At 50.6% G+C, this 13,834-nt stretch overlaps 1 protein-coding gene across 1 annotated transcript in view; it reads left to right on the plus strand.

Annotated features, from left to right (window-relative positions):
* The window catches only part of LOC143824435 (proproteinase E-like), a 193,012-nt gene that overhangs the window by 30,886 nt on the left and 148,292 nt on the right, over positions 1-13,834 (plus strand). The window lies entirely within an intron of this gene.

The raw sequence follows: 13,834 nt of genomic DNA on the forward strand, positions 1-13,834 counted from the left end.
AGGGGCCGGGCTTGGATCTGAGTTGTCTGGACTCCTGCTGGGGGGTGGGAAGGACCATCCCCGCCTGTTGCTGGAGGAGGGGACTCACAAATGCCCCTCCCTGCTTCCCCCCCTCCGCCCCCCTCGCAGCGTTACACACTTTCCCGGCTAACCACAGGAGTCTCCTGATTTCCCACCAGTTGATGAAACGCAGCTGGCCCATCCCATCGGTCCCGAGCTGGGGGGGTGGGGGTGGGGGGAGGGGAAAGGCCACCTTTCACTTGGCTGAGATCCGGATGGGCATTTGGAGAGAACCGGTCGGGAGTGTGGCTGGGTGGGCATGGCACGTTGTGCTTATGAAATGACAGCAAGTCACTTCGGACTTATGGCAACCCTACGAATTAAAGACCTCTGCGAAACCAAAGCAAACACCTCTAGAGGTGGATGGCCCTCTGGGCCTGAAGCAGCAAGACAATGTCGGGGCCCCTTGAAGAGCAACACATTTGCATTGCAGGCGGAAGTTTTCCTGCACATGCACACTTCTTCAGGGGAAAATGAAACAGCACTTCCTCAGCCCTGGCAAATAGCCAGAGAGAGGGCAAGGTGGGTTAATTGCCTATGCCATCAGTGGCCTGGAACCCTTCATGGAGAATGACAGTTCTCTTTCACAAGTAAAAGAGGGGGGGGTCTTTTCTTGCCCACAAACAGAACCCCATTCTCAACTCCTCATCCACAATAACACAACATCTAATTTGAACACAGGTCTCAGAGCTTGCAACAAACCCAAATGCCACCTTTGCTACCACAAAGACCCAGACGACACACTCACTGGACCCAGGCTCATTCAGGCTCATTCACTTGTTCATCTTCTGACATTGTATATGTTACTAAATGCCAACAATGTCCCTGGAGGTCCCTCCCAACTATTCTAGAATTCCTTCCATTCTCTGATAAAGGGACATAAATCTGATATCAAGAATCACAAGACCGAGAAATCTGGAGGAGAACATTTCAAAATCCCAGGGCACTCAATGGGGGACCTAAAAGTAGGTATTTTATAGCAAAGGAATGTCAGAAATGAACTGGAATAACTGCTTAATTACAAGTTACTACAACACTCAGAACAATGGAACCCCCAGGACTTAACAGGGATATCAGCTTCTTATCTCACTACAGGCGCTAAGTCACTCAGTCCTCACTTAGACCCAGAAGCTAAACTAGGTTGGTCTGCAAGGGGCTGCTGAACTCCAACTTCATTCTTGCATTCTCAAAGCTCTGCATGATAATCTACTGCCATTTATTTATATAATCAAATCTCAGTTACAATCACCCAGTTTCTTATGCATGCAACTAGCTCTTCCTGGCAATTAACCCCACCACCACCACCACCACCACCTATATGTAATGGTTGAGGTATTTTTGTTTCATTCTGCGTGCACAGGAAAACTAATCCCTTGGATAAAACAATGGTTTTTAAAGGTGCCTGACTGGACTCAAAGCAAACATCTGACAGAAGCAGGAACGGCCCCTGGGAACTGGCAGAATGTTTCCGTGAGGCTGGCTGTGTTCAAGGTTGTGGCCAACCTTGCCTTGGCCCTTTGGCGGAGGGACCTCCCACAGGACAGGCAAACGTGTTGTAGCAGCGAAGAAGCTGGGAAGCAAAACAGCCTCCAGAGATGCCAAGGCCCTTGCCGGAGCTCCTCTGCAGTCCCCATCCTGAGAGGAGAGGAAATCCAAGAGGAGTGAGTCGCTGATGCCGTCCTGTTTGCACAGAGCCTGGGTGGACAAAGCAGCCCTTTCTGATGGCACCACCTGCTCCCACAAGCAGCTCCAGAGGCCAGTGCAGCCCCCTCCCTCTGGTGGCAGCCCGCCAGGTGTGGGTGCCCTTTGGAAATATCCCAAAAAGCAGGGATCCAAAACACCAAGAAAAGGTAAAGAGCCCTCCATGAGCAACACACTGCTTGAAAGGCAAAAGGAACTTGAGGGCCATGGTGGGGGCTACGAGGTCACGGAGTTGGGGACTCACGCCACCGTCAGCCAGTCCCCAAGGACACTGCTCAGTGTGCAGTCGCAGCAGAGAGCCTGCCTTCCTCTCCTGAAGGGATACTGATCATCGGTCAGCTCCGTGCCTGCACAGGAAAGTGAGCAAAACGGCCACAGCGCATCAGTGAGTGAAGCACACAACGCTGCGAGAGGAAGCAGTCAGGAACCGCGTCACGGTTTGCTGCTGTCTTTGGATGGAAGCGTCCTTCTGAACATGGTGCAGGTGCAGGATTACAAGTGGGATTACAAGCCCTTCTCTGTATCGTTCCAATTTTAGTCTATGGGCTGCTGAAGCGAGCACGGGGGGGGGGGGCAACTCGTCACAGTTTCACCACCTTAGCCATCAAAAGGGTTTTCAGGAAAATGTGCAAAGATGCCCACATGGCAGAAACGAGAGAGTCTCAGGACCAGTTCAAAGGAGTTTGTTGAACCAAGCTAAGGCAGGCAGCGGAGCAGGCCCAGAAGGGTGATACCACTGGCCGACCACATGTGCCACCGAGGGCTCGAAGCCACTCGGGCCCCTGAGATGCATCACTCCTGTGGCTCGGCTAGAGCCAGTCCTGTCTCCTCTTTAGCCTTCCGGGCAGCAGAGATGTGGGTTCTTCTGAAACGGTGGCGGCAGCCTCTGGCTTGGTCATGTCCTCCTCCCCACCATGGCAGCCCTGCTCATCCCAGCCCCCGCCACATCCCGTGGCAGCATCAGCACGAGGGCCGGTGGATTCCTGCTGCTTAGGAAGGGAGATCTGGGAAGGTGACAGTTCACTTTGTCTTCTCATGTTCTTGCCCACCTTTCTCCGCATCTTGGCTTCAGGAGGCAAAACCTTCCAAATCAAGTCGGAGCCCCCCCCCCCCCACGGTGCACTTTATGCCAATAAAGGTTTTCTGAATCTGAAGATCTCACTCAGAGCACAGACCCTTCAACCCCCCAAACCCAGCCAAGTGCAAATTGTTTGTGTCAGTCCCACTGCCTCCTGCTTCCCGCTGTTCCCAAGTAGCCCCTGGAAGGCTCAAGGAGCAGCTCGGCTGTTCCACAGGACATGGGGTGGCTGCTAGGGCCCTTGCTAGCTCTGTGGAGTCAGCCCTGGCTCGCATGACGCCCCGCCCCGCCCCCAGCACCCCAAACAGGCCACTCTGACAACAAACGCCGGGTCTTCCCAGTGGCAGAGCTCCCTTTGAACCGCCTTGGCCCTGGAACGCCTTGTGGTTGCGTGGTTTCTCAGGGAGGGCTCCACGCCAGCCCTGGAGGCTGCAGAGCATGAAGCAGCTTTCTGTTAGGGGGGGGGAATAACACTGGAATATATTGAGAATAGACAGGGAAGCCGCAGAGGGAGAAGCCGAGCATCAAGGGAGCCAGTGGCGGTGGAGGCCAGCACACGCTTTCGGCCTATTTATTTATGCAGTCCAGTTTTTAAAAATATCAGACTCCACTGACATGAACCCGCCTGAAATATCTCTTCGGCAAACATCCTACGGCCAGCCTCATTAGCCGGCCAGGGCTCAGACTTGCCGTGATTGTGCCTCTTTGTCCTTCTGAGTTCCTTGACCTGTGCCTACAAGTCTGGCTGGGGGGTCAGGTCAGGCTGGGCTGCCTACAGGCCCTCCCCATTGTCTGTGCTCTGGGCCACCCAAGGGCTTACCCAGCTGCAGGAGAGTCCACGAGATGCCCTCTCCTGGCTGGACAATCGTTGGGAGTGCCCAGGAGACAAGCAGCAGGGCAGCTGCAGGATGCCCCGGGTGGGTGGGAAACAGCCATTGGACTCCCTCAGGAAGGGGCTGGGAACAAAGGCCTCCCCTAACAGCTCCCTGCCTCTTGTGAGTGTGAAGCAGAGGCTGGTGGGAGAGGAACTGGTTTAATACCCCACTTTCCTTTATGCAAAGGAGTCTCAGAGCAGCTAATAAACACCTTTCCCTTCCTCTCCCTATAACAAGCACCTTGTGAGGCAGGTGGGGCTAAGAGAGCTCTGAGAGAACTGAGACTGGCCCAAGGACACCCAACTGGCTGCAGGCAGAGGAGGCATGGGGAAGCAAACCTTGTTCTTCAGATTAGAGTTTACTGCTCCTGATAACCATGCTGGCTGGTGGAGAGTGGGAAGAACAGAGAGAGCTCTGCACCCCTAGAAAACGGCCCCTGCTTTGGCTCAGCCAATTTGGCTGCGTGGATCCATGCCCCAGGAATAACGAGACTTGGATCTTGTAGGAGAATGTGAAAGGCACCTTTAGGACCAACACAGTTTAATTCTAGGTAAAGGCTTTCATGCCCATGCAGCAGAGTTTACCCACGGGATGCATACTTTGTTCTGTTGCTTTTAGACCAACACAACTACCCACCTGAATCTATGTTTTTTTAAAAGGCATTTCGGGTGAGGTTATAGGGCTGGACTATGGGAGAAGGGCTCGGGAAGGGACTTTGGATGCCACCATGGTATAAAACGTTTCTGTTGTCCATGAGCAGGAATTTCAGTCATCAGGGGAGGGGTCTTCGGTCGCTGTCCATTTTTCACCAAGACAGGAAGAAGCAGAATAAACTCTGTAGGATAAGAAAAGACATGAAAACTGTCTTGGATGGCGTTATTTCATTCAGAAGCCAGAATTGAGCATTCCTGCTTGGGTACAGACTATATACTGCTGTAAGGCTAGATAGCAATAGACGCTCTATATTGTTATCTGGCCGGGGGGGGGGGGCTGGGAGGGGAGAAGGGCTCCTTTCCAAATCCCGGCACAGAGCAGGGCTTGTCTGGAACCCCTTCCCGTGTCCTTCAGAGGCCTTGGCACAGCCTGCCTGCAGGAAGGATCTGTGGGGCGGGATGCCTTGCCCTGAGCAGTGGAGCTGAGACCGCTCTATGTGCTAAGAATAGCAACGTGGGACAGGAGACAGGAAAGATGCTAAAAAACACTTTTATTCCACCCGCACTGTGCTGGGCCAAAGGCAGCCCTTCCTTGGAAAAAAGAAATCTGCCCTGGGCAGTTGAGATTCTGAGGCCCAGCAGTCCCGAAGACCTGGCTCTGCTTTCACCTGGGCGATGGCAAGATAGTTGACCTTGGTCCCAGGGACCTAAACTTATCTCAGGACATGGAAAACAGGGCCAGCAGCAGAGCTGGTTGTCTTTTCTCCACTAATATCCAATGAGCTAAGTGTTGCGAACAAGATCTCTGCTTGCTATAGAACAAGGGGGAGGGGGAGATCCCTGAGCAGCCATCCGCAGGAGTTCACCGGGATCACTGTTTCCTTTTTCTTGTTGGGATGCGCTATAACAGTTAAACAGTTCCGCAGGGCCTGCAAAAAGGAGCTCCTCCGCCAGGCATTTGGTTGAGACCAGGCACAACCAACAGCGAATGAAGGGCCCCCGCTCCCCCCCCGCTCCTCCCCCCCTCTCCCCCCCTTCCTCCCAGAACTCCACCAGAGCGCTCTGGACCTGTTGTGGTATTGCACCGTTCCATCGTTATATTATTTTATTATATTGTTATACTGTTACATTATTCTGTTATATGGTTACAACCACTGTTATTAATTACTGTATGTTTTAACGAAGACTGTTTCATGTATCGTTGACTAGTTTTAATGTAAACCGCCCTGAGCCTTCGGGGAGGGCGGTATATAAATCTAAATAAATAAATAAATATACAGGGAGGGGAGGGGAGGGGAGGGGAGGGGGGTCCTGCTTGTCATCCCGGCACCTCTGTGGGTGGCCGCCAGGTCTCCAAGCTTTATGAGTGATTCATACGCTTGGATTTCAGCGTGACATTTCCCAGAAATGCCATTATTATAAAAGAAAACAAACCAGAAGTTGGTTAAAGTAACATCAGGATTTCCAACCAGTGCTGACATATTCCAAAAATGCTCCCACAGAAGTGAAATCCTTCCCAGTATCTGGCTGCACAGACCCTCTCAAAGGTCCAGCCCTGAAGCCTGATAGCCACTCAGCGATGATGTGGTGGAGCTTGAGACATGGAAACGCAGGAACCATCAAGGCCACAAGATTGCCCAACGCCGGAGGCCACGGAGGGCTAACTTCCTTCACCATACTGGAAACCTTTTTCCTAAGAGCCCGAAGGCCATTTAACAGCCCCACTCAATGTTCTGCTGTGCAAACCAAAAAACAGGCAGGATCAGGTTTTGCAGGCCAGGCAAAGGGTGCAGCATCAGAACTGTGAGATTCGGAATGGCTCCTCTTTGGTGCCGAACAATGGGCACATGGCAGATTGGTTTCACCGTGCAAGGCGGAGCAAAATGCCCCCAACGTTCAAACATTTCCCAGGAAGGAAGGAAGGGCTGGAGTGTTGTTGTACGGCCTTTCCAGCATGGCCTCAGACTTTTAAATGACCACCCAAAGGAAATTAAACCTTAGCAGTATTGAGGCACTTAGCCCAAGCAAGCTGCTGAGTCAGGTCTGAAGAGAGGGATGAGGAGGATCAAGCTCTGTGAGGAAAGGCTGAGGGGCTTGGGAATGTTCAGCCTGGAGAAGAGGAATTTGAGAGGGGACAGGAGGGCTCTCTTGAAGGATCTGAAAGGTTGACACTTGGAGGAGGGCAGGGAAAGGTTCCTGTTGGCAGCAGAGGACCCAGTCAACCATAACAGCTCGATATCAGGAAAACCTTTTTTTTGCAGAGTACTTCAGCAGTGGGATGGGCTGCCGAAGGAGCCGGTGAGCTCCCCCTCACTGGCGGTCTTCAAGCAGTGGCCGGACAGATGCTTCTCCTGGATGCATGGGGCAGGGGGTTGTGATTTGAATGGCCTGTGATTTGAACAAAGAATGAAATCAATCCACACGGTAGACTCCATTGGCAGGGGATGCTAAATAGGCGTGTTTCCTTATAAGGGCCAAGGACGGGTGTCTACGGTTTACATCCCCCCACCCTGCTTGGCATTTGTTTTTGCTGACTTCTAAGGGATCAGGCTTGTAGCCGGTGGAACTGTAATTTTCCAGAAGCCTTTCGGCTGTCTCACCACAAAACCCTTTTGTTCTCTCTTCCTTAGTGTGCTCCTCTTCCCTCTCAGAGCCTCTCTCCCGCCTGCCCTTATCTGATAATAACAGACCCGGGATGGAAAAGGACAGGGTCTCTTCGACACCGGAAGGGGAGAAGAACCCCTCGGCTTATTCCCAGGCCTGTCGCAGCATGGCCCAGCAGCCGCTTCTGCCTCCCCTGGTGCGGCAGGCCAAGCGTGGCAAAGCTGGTCCTCATCCCCAGGGCTTACCTTGCCTCTTGGGGGCTCTGGCTCTTTGGAAGCCTTTCCAATAATAAGTGTTTTCCTTGCCACAATCACCACCCCATATCTAATACCCAAAGCCCATCTTGCTGTCTCTGCACCTTCCTGTTATCCAGAACGGAGAGACACTTCCCATCCACACGCAGACATTCATGGGGAGCGGGGGAGAGGCAAACCTCCCTTTTTAATGAAGAGCGAAAGAGATTCTAAGGACAGGGCTGGAGCAAGATCCTGCCCGGGGCTCTGCCAGTCTCCATGGCTGCCAGATGATCAGCTAAAACTAATAAACAAGGTATTCTCCCCCCTCCCCCTCCTTCCTTTCCTGTCCCTACTGTGAAAAAGTTGATGTCGCATCTGAAGGGAGACCTGCGGGCATGCTTCGCAGTCCTTCCCTGGCTGCCTGGCTTGCAGGTTGTTGAATCTGGACCCGTTCCCCTGTGAGGAGCACAGCCAGTTATTCTCCAGTTGTCTGAGTGATTTTGCCAAAGCCGGTAAGTGTGTGCCCCGCTCGAGCCAGTTGTGAATAGCTGAAATAAGTAAATAAAAAGTCCTTAGAGAATCCCACTCTAGAGGTTCCGCAGTAAGATTTGGAAACAACCCGATAAAAGTCCTTCAGAGTTTAGGGGCTGGACAGAGAGCAGATGGGACCAGGAATCCTGCTGCCTGTGCCCTCTTGCTCCTTGAAGTGGGGGAGGGCTGCCAGAAAACATTAGAATGACAAGTGGCATCGTGGGCCAACCTATTCAGCGACAGAAAAACTGCCAAAGCAGTTTGGTTTCCAACATTGTTTTCTTGTGAGGACTAGTCAGGGGAGTCTTGTCTTTCCTCAGAATGCCAGCCCAAGGCAGAGGTCTGGCTGGCTCCCATCGCTCTCAGCTCTCAGTAGGTGGACATCACAATCCTAGGAAGAGGGCTGAGAATCCTCCGGATCCTTAAAGGCTAACAAGCTTCCAGGTGGGCCCTGGATCACACACACACACACACACACACACACAATTGTATGTCTGTATAGTTGTTGTGATTGCAATTGCTTAACCCATAGAATCATAGAGTTGGAAGGGGCCATACAGGCCATCTAGTCCAACCCCCTGCTCTGCGCAGGATCAGCCCAGAGCATCCTAAAGCATCCTAAACCCACTCTGAGCCTACCAGATATTTCAGCATGCAATCAGCCAGACCTGTTGCTCTGTGGCTTCATGAGTTTTACTCCTTTACTATCAAAAGATGCTCCCCAAGCAGCTTCACAGCCACTTCAGTTATCACCTAAAAAACATACTAAAAGGGTGCCTGGGCAAAAATCAGGGCGCTGGCACCGTGGGAGGGTGCCTGGCTGTGTCTTCTTCCTCTGCAGGGATGGCCAACGGCAGCCAAAAGGAAGAAGCAGAGGAGTCCCCTGGCACTCAGCCTGAGAACAAAGTGGACTGCCTTTACCCCGAAGTTCTTACCCCTTCCCAGATATTCATTTTTATTTATTTAGGCCGCCCCTCTCCAAAAAGGTCTCAGGGCAGCTTACAACAAAGCATACAATTAATTTTCAATTTATTCTCTAGTCAGTCCGTCCAAGGATCGTTCTCTAATGAGCCAAGGCACATAGTTGGTGTTGTTCTCTTGCCCGGTTCCAGTTGTATATTTCAACAACAGCTCCTAGATCCAAGAGATTACTGTGAAAGAATAAATCATTATAATTAATTCTAAATATAGCATGGGTTTGGTCAAGAAGCCAAAGCAGGTGTTCTTCCAAGAATCCAGACTCAGGTACGCAGCCTTGTTGTTCTGAAGCAATGGAACAAAATTGGAGTCCAGAGGCACCTTTAAGAGGAACCAAGTTCAATTCTGGGGATAGGCTTGTGTGCACAGAACTAAACTTTAATGGCTAAAAAATGCTAAATTGCCCTCTTAACCAAACGATCCCAAATTGCAGCTGTTAGTTCTTCAGATGACTTTAAAAAAAACTGTTTTGCATTTGAGCAAGCAAGATAAGATTATCTACCATCAGACAGAGATGGATTAAGAAACACCTTCTTTTGTGCCTCCAGCACAAAAATCTTTAAAGCACCGTATTCCTGTTTTCTTACTAAAAAATGGAAGAAAACTGTGCCTGCTTGTCTCAACTAGGTCTGGGCCCTTTTGGTGTTTCTCACTAGCTCTAATTCCTTAATCTGGACAGATTATTTTCTCTTTGGGCCATCTGATTTCCTGACGGCGATTGGAGAATGGAGATTTCTAATGAAACTGCAGCCTCCACGCATGCATATCTGATTGCTATTTTGTCCTATGCTGAGGCGAGCCTTCTGCAGCTCATCTCAAACTAGGTGTCCTTGACAGATATCATACAACGGCCAAATAAAGGAAAATGAATCGTGCTAGCCAGACTGGCAGATATCCAGGATGGCTCTAAACATGGAGCCTGGAAAATTTCTCCAGAACTGACCAGTCATTGCATTCATACTAAAAACAGGGGATAGGAAATCCCCAACAAAGAACTTTCAAACACCCTTAGGTCAGTCCTAGTAAAAGATACTGAAAAAGATACTATAAAAGGCTTTGGTGTTTGGATTTTGCTTTGCACCAATGCAGTTGCCCTGCTCCCTCTTTCAGGGCATATTGGTTTCTTTCCCATTGTCTCTAAAGAAGAAATTCAGCCACTTCTTTCTGAAAGTCCTTCCCTGATGCTTCAATCTTCCTTAAGCCTATCTAAAGATGGCCGCTCAACGTAATGCTCAAACACTCCTGTTGAAGAAAGGCGTTCAGCAGCAGGAAGGGGCTGTGTCACTCACCTTGGCTTTTGCTAGTTGCATTGGTTATCTTCGCTTTTGCTAGTTGTGCCGGTTGCCTACCTACCTACCTACCTACCTACCTACCTTTATAGGTTTATTTCCTGCCACTCTCAAAAGTGTCAGCTCTCGACAGGTTACATGTTAAAAGCCCCAATTACAATAAAACCCCAGATACAAATTCTGAAAGATATGATATACCTCCCCTTCTGCTAGTTGCATTGCTTATCTTGTGTTCCTTGATCAGTCTTGCTGGCATGGAGAGCCTCCCTCCCTGCCTTGGGTGCTTTGTGCCCAGCCAGCCTACCCCATTAGAGGACATAGAGCACATAACACAGAAAAAAACCTGTCACCAAACTGTTCCTCGCCAGCAAACAGGGTGGGAAGAAAGGGAAGCAAGAAGTTTGGGGCTGTAGAGGAGATAGAACTCTTCAAGTTATTTTACCCAACTTAAAAAACCCAGTCAGTGCAGGCTTTCCTGTCACATCCCCACACCAAAAGGAGCAGTGACTGCATACCTTTGACTCTAAAAATGGATCATATGGAAAGGTCTCCAAGCAGGAAGCTACATTCAAGGAGGCCAAAATATGGTCCCAAAAGCTTATCTCCCCTTTTGCCAGAATTCCCATGTAGTAAGCAAAGATGAGCAAAGCCCTGCGTGTTCCCCCAAAGCCACAGGGCAGCCACAAATGGGCTCAGCCATAAACCACTGGCTGTCCTGGACTCACCTATGAAGTCACCATAAGGACGAAAGCCAGCCTGCCCTCACAGCTGGTTGCTATTCAATAGTTCCTTACAACATCTGGTTCAGAAGCGTTTCTATAGTAAGTGACTCTCACTCGCCCTCTACTCTTGGGACATTCTTTTGGGAGTTGAAATTAAAGTTCTGATTTCATCAGAATAAAGCTTATGGGCAAAACTATGTTTCATGAAGGCAAGCAGACTGACAAGCCAGCAGGTGCCCAAGTCCCGTTCTTCTGCCTATTCAGGACAGCCTGCAGGGCTTTCAAGTTTCTATGCACTGGAGATAGTCTGCCAAATACTGCTGTTTAGCTATTTCATGTTGCATGGCTTTTAAACTGATTAACAGAGTGATCCTATACATAATTTGCACCTTCTGGAAGAAAACAGAATCACACCCAAATTTCCTTGAGATGGAAGTGGTAGCGTACAAGGCATGAGGTCTGCAGGGGGATGTGGCACTTCATATATGTGGACCTCCAAACCCAAGGTGGGTGGCGACTAGAGACAGGGTCACTTCTTCTTTGGAATGCCCCCAACCCGGCGAGGCTTGCTTGGCACCTGCTTTGCCTTCTTTTAGTTGCCATGCTACAGTACAGCTTTCCCCCCCAAATTCTTTTATCACCTGGCTGCTTTTGTTTTATTAATAGGTTTTATATGTCTTCTGTCAAATGGGTTTTAAAAATATTTTTAACTATAAACCACTTCAATAAATCTGAGGAGGCAGCATAGAAATATTCTAAATGAACAAATATTGTCTTAGGTGTGGACAGGCCCCTAACCCAGGCCCATTTAATTGCATAATGTCTAATATTACTTCATGTCTGTTGATGCACAAGAGAGCTTCCCACTTCAAGTAGCTTCCAGTTGCAGTACAAACTTTGAGATAAGCAGATAACAGGAGAGCGGAAAGGGCGGGGAGAAACAGTGGAAGACTGGGCTTTTATTTCCACTGCCTGTACTTCACTCGAGGAGCAAAAACTGAAATGCTGGAAAACAGACTTATCCCGCATGGTGAGCGAAGAGCAACTATTGGCTGCAAGTGAGCAAAGCAAATGGGTCTCCCGGTGACGGCTCTACGGATGAGGCAATGGTGCTGGAGAAGAAAAGAACCAAAGAGATAACACTGATATTCAGAAGAGCCTCCAGCAGCAATGAACCCTTGTGCAGAGAACAGGAGGCTGGGAATAGAGAGATGCCATCAGGAGCAGCGGAGAAGGCCAGGAAGTGGCGGAGGCATGTGCAAAACACAAACAACAACAACAAAAAAAACCCAGACCATTTCGAGTTCGGAAGAACCCAATTCTGACCGTGTAAAAGCCATCCAAATCACATCTGGGGCTGGCTGAATCAATTCAGGTGGCTCTGAAGCAATTCGGGCTCTAAAGTCCATGGGAATGTTCACATTTCCGTCTTCTCCGTGATCTGGGGGGTGGGATTTTGAGTGGGAGGCTCCAAACTTTCAGTGTAGTTTGAAGACCCTCTTCTCCGAAGAGGCCCCCAAGTTTCAAGAAGATTGGACCAGGGGGTCAACACAATGGCCTCCTCATGGTTTGCAATGCTGGGGAAAAGGTGGGGGCACGCGCTCCTTGTTTTGAGGCTTCCTCTAGAACAGAAGGCATCTGCCAATTCTGCTGTGGTTCCCTTCAAGCCGGAGTGACCTGGATGCGAAGATTTGATTAAGGACGATGGAAAGGCTTTGCTGGAAATGCCACAGCTGGTGGGCTCAGACAGAAAGAGAATTAACTTGAACAACACAACAGCTGGTGGCTAAGAGAGAAATCACAAGGCCAAAGAAGCTGGATCTCTTTCTTGGTGCCTGTCTCAATTGCGTCTTTTTTACTTCAGGGGAACTGGCTACTGTGGTTAAAAGAAAATGCTGTTTCCACATTTTCCCCAATCCATGTGCCAGGAAGGCAGCTCTCTGCTTCATGTTTCTCCTTGTTTTGGCTGATGGATCTGGGAGGACTGTCCAGTAAGCAATTGGCTGGCTGATTGACTGCAAAAGGCAGAAGGCAAGTGCCCCCCCCCCCCGGACCACCAGCAGATGCCCTTGGAAGGGAAGGGCTGCAGCTTTTAAAATTAGCCTGCCTCTGTTACTGATCTAGGCAGGAATCCACATCCTTTGCTACATTCCTACCTATATTCCAGTAAAAGGTCTCACAGGCAGACCCATTAAATATAGTTGCTTTTTTGTACCCACTTTTACTACCCCAGAGTCTTAAAGGGGCAATTGCCTCTCCCCCCAAGACACCCTGTGAGATAGGTACGGCTAAGAGAAAACTGTGAGTGGCCCAAGATCACCCAGCTGGCTGACTGGAGAATCGAACGCAGTTCTCCAGATTAGAGGTTGCTGCTCCTAAGCACCACACCGAGTTGACTCTGGGAGAACATGAGCCGGCCCCCCCCCCCCATTACTCAGTCTCCCACTCTGGTGTCTCCCACTCCCACTCTTTCTGTTTTACCATGTTGTCTATTTAGACATCTTGAAGAGGCTTGCTGGATCGCACTAAGGATCTATCTGACCCGGTTTCCCACAGGGGCCTACTAGACACCCCCTTGCTGGAAGACCCACGAGGAAGGACTCAGCGGCCAAGGCCTGCCCTGCTAGGAGAACCATCTCTGAGCACGTTTATCCTCCTGCCTAGCAAATATTCCCGGGCCGCTCTTTCAAGCCTTTTCAGGCCACCTGGGCTAGCGGCCGCCACTAGAAACAGTGCCGATAAATCCCGCCACGGTGCGCTGAGGGAATCTCTCTCAGCAACCCCTTCGTAGGGAGACTGGTCCTCTGGGAGCCAAATTCTCCCCACCGAGCTCAATCGCATCCTCCTGGATCGCCCTTTTCCTGAGGTAGGACCCCCCCCCTTGACTGTCTTCGCAGGGAAGCCCCCCCCCCCACATCCGGGTCCTTTTCCTCCAGGCGCTCCCACCTCATCGACATCCTTCCACTGAGATCTGCCAGGGAAACGGGGCTCTCGCGGGCTCAGGCGCCAGGAGGCACTGGCCTATTTATACCCCGCTTTCCCTGCCGGAGGGCACCTCGAGGGCTGCGCTGGGAGTGGCCCATGCCCAGCAAGGGGACCCCGAGGCC

The sequence above is a fragment of the Paroedura picta genome, chromosome 15 (genome assembly GCF_049243985.1).
Source record: "Paroedura picta isolate Pp20150507F chromosome 15, Ppicta_v3.0, whole genome shotgun sequence".
In the NCBI taxonomy this organism is placed as follows: Eukaryota; Metazoa; Chordata; class Lepidosauria; order Squamata; family Gekkonidae; genus Paroedura; species Paroedura picta.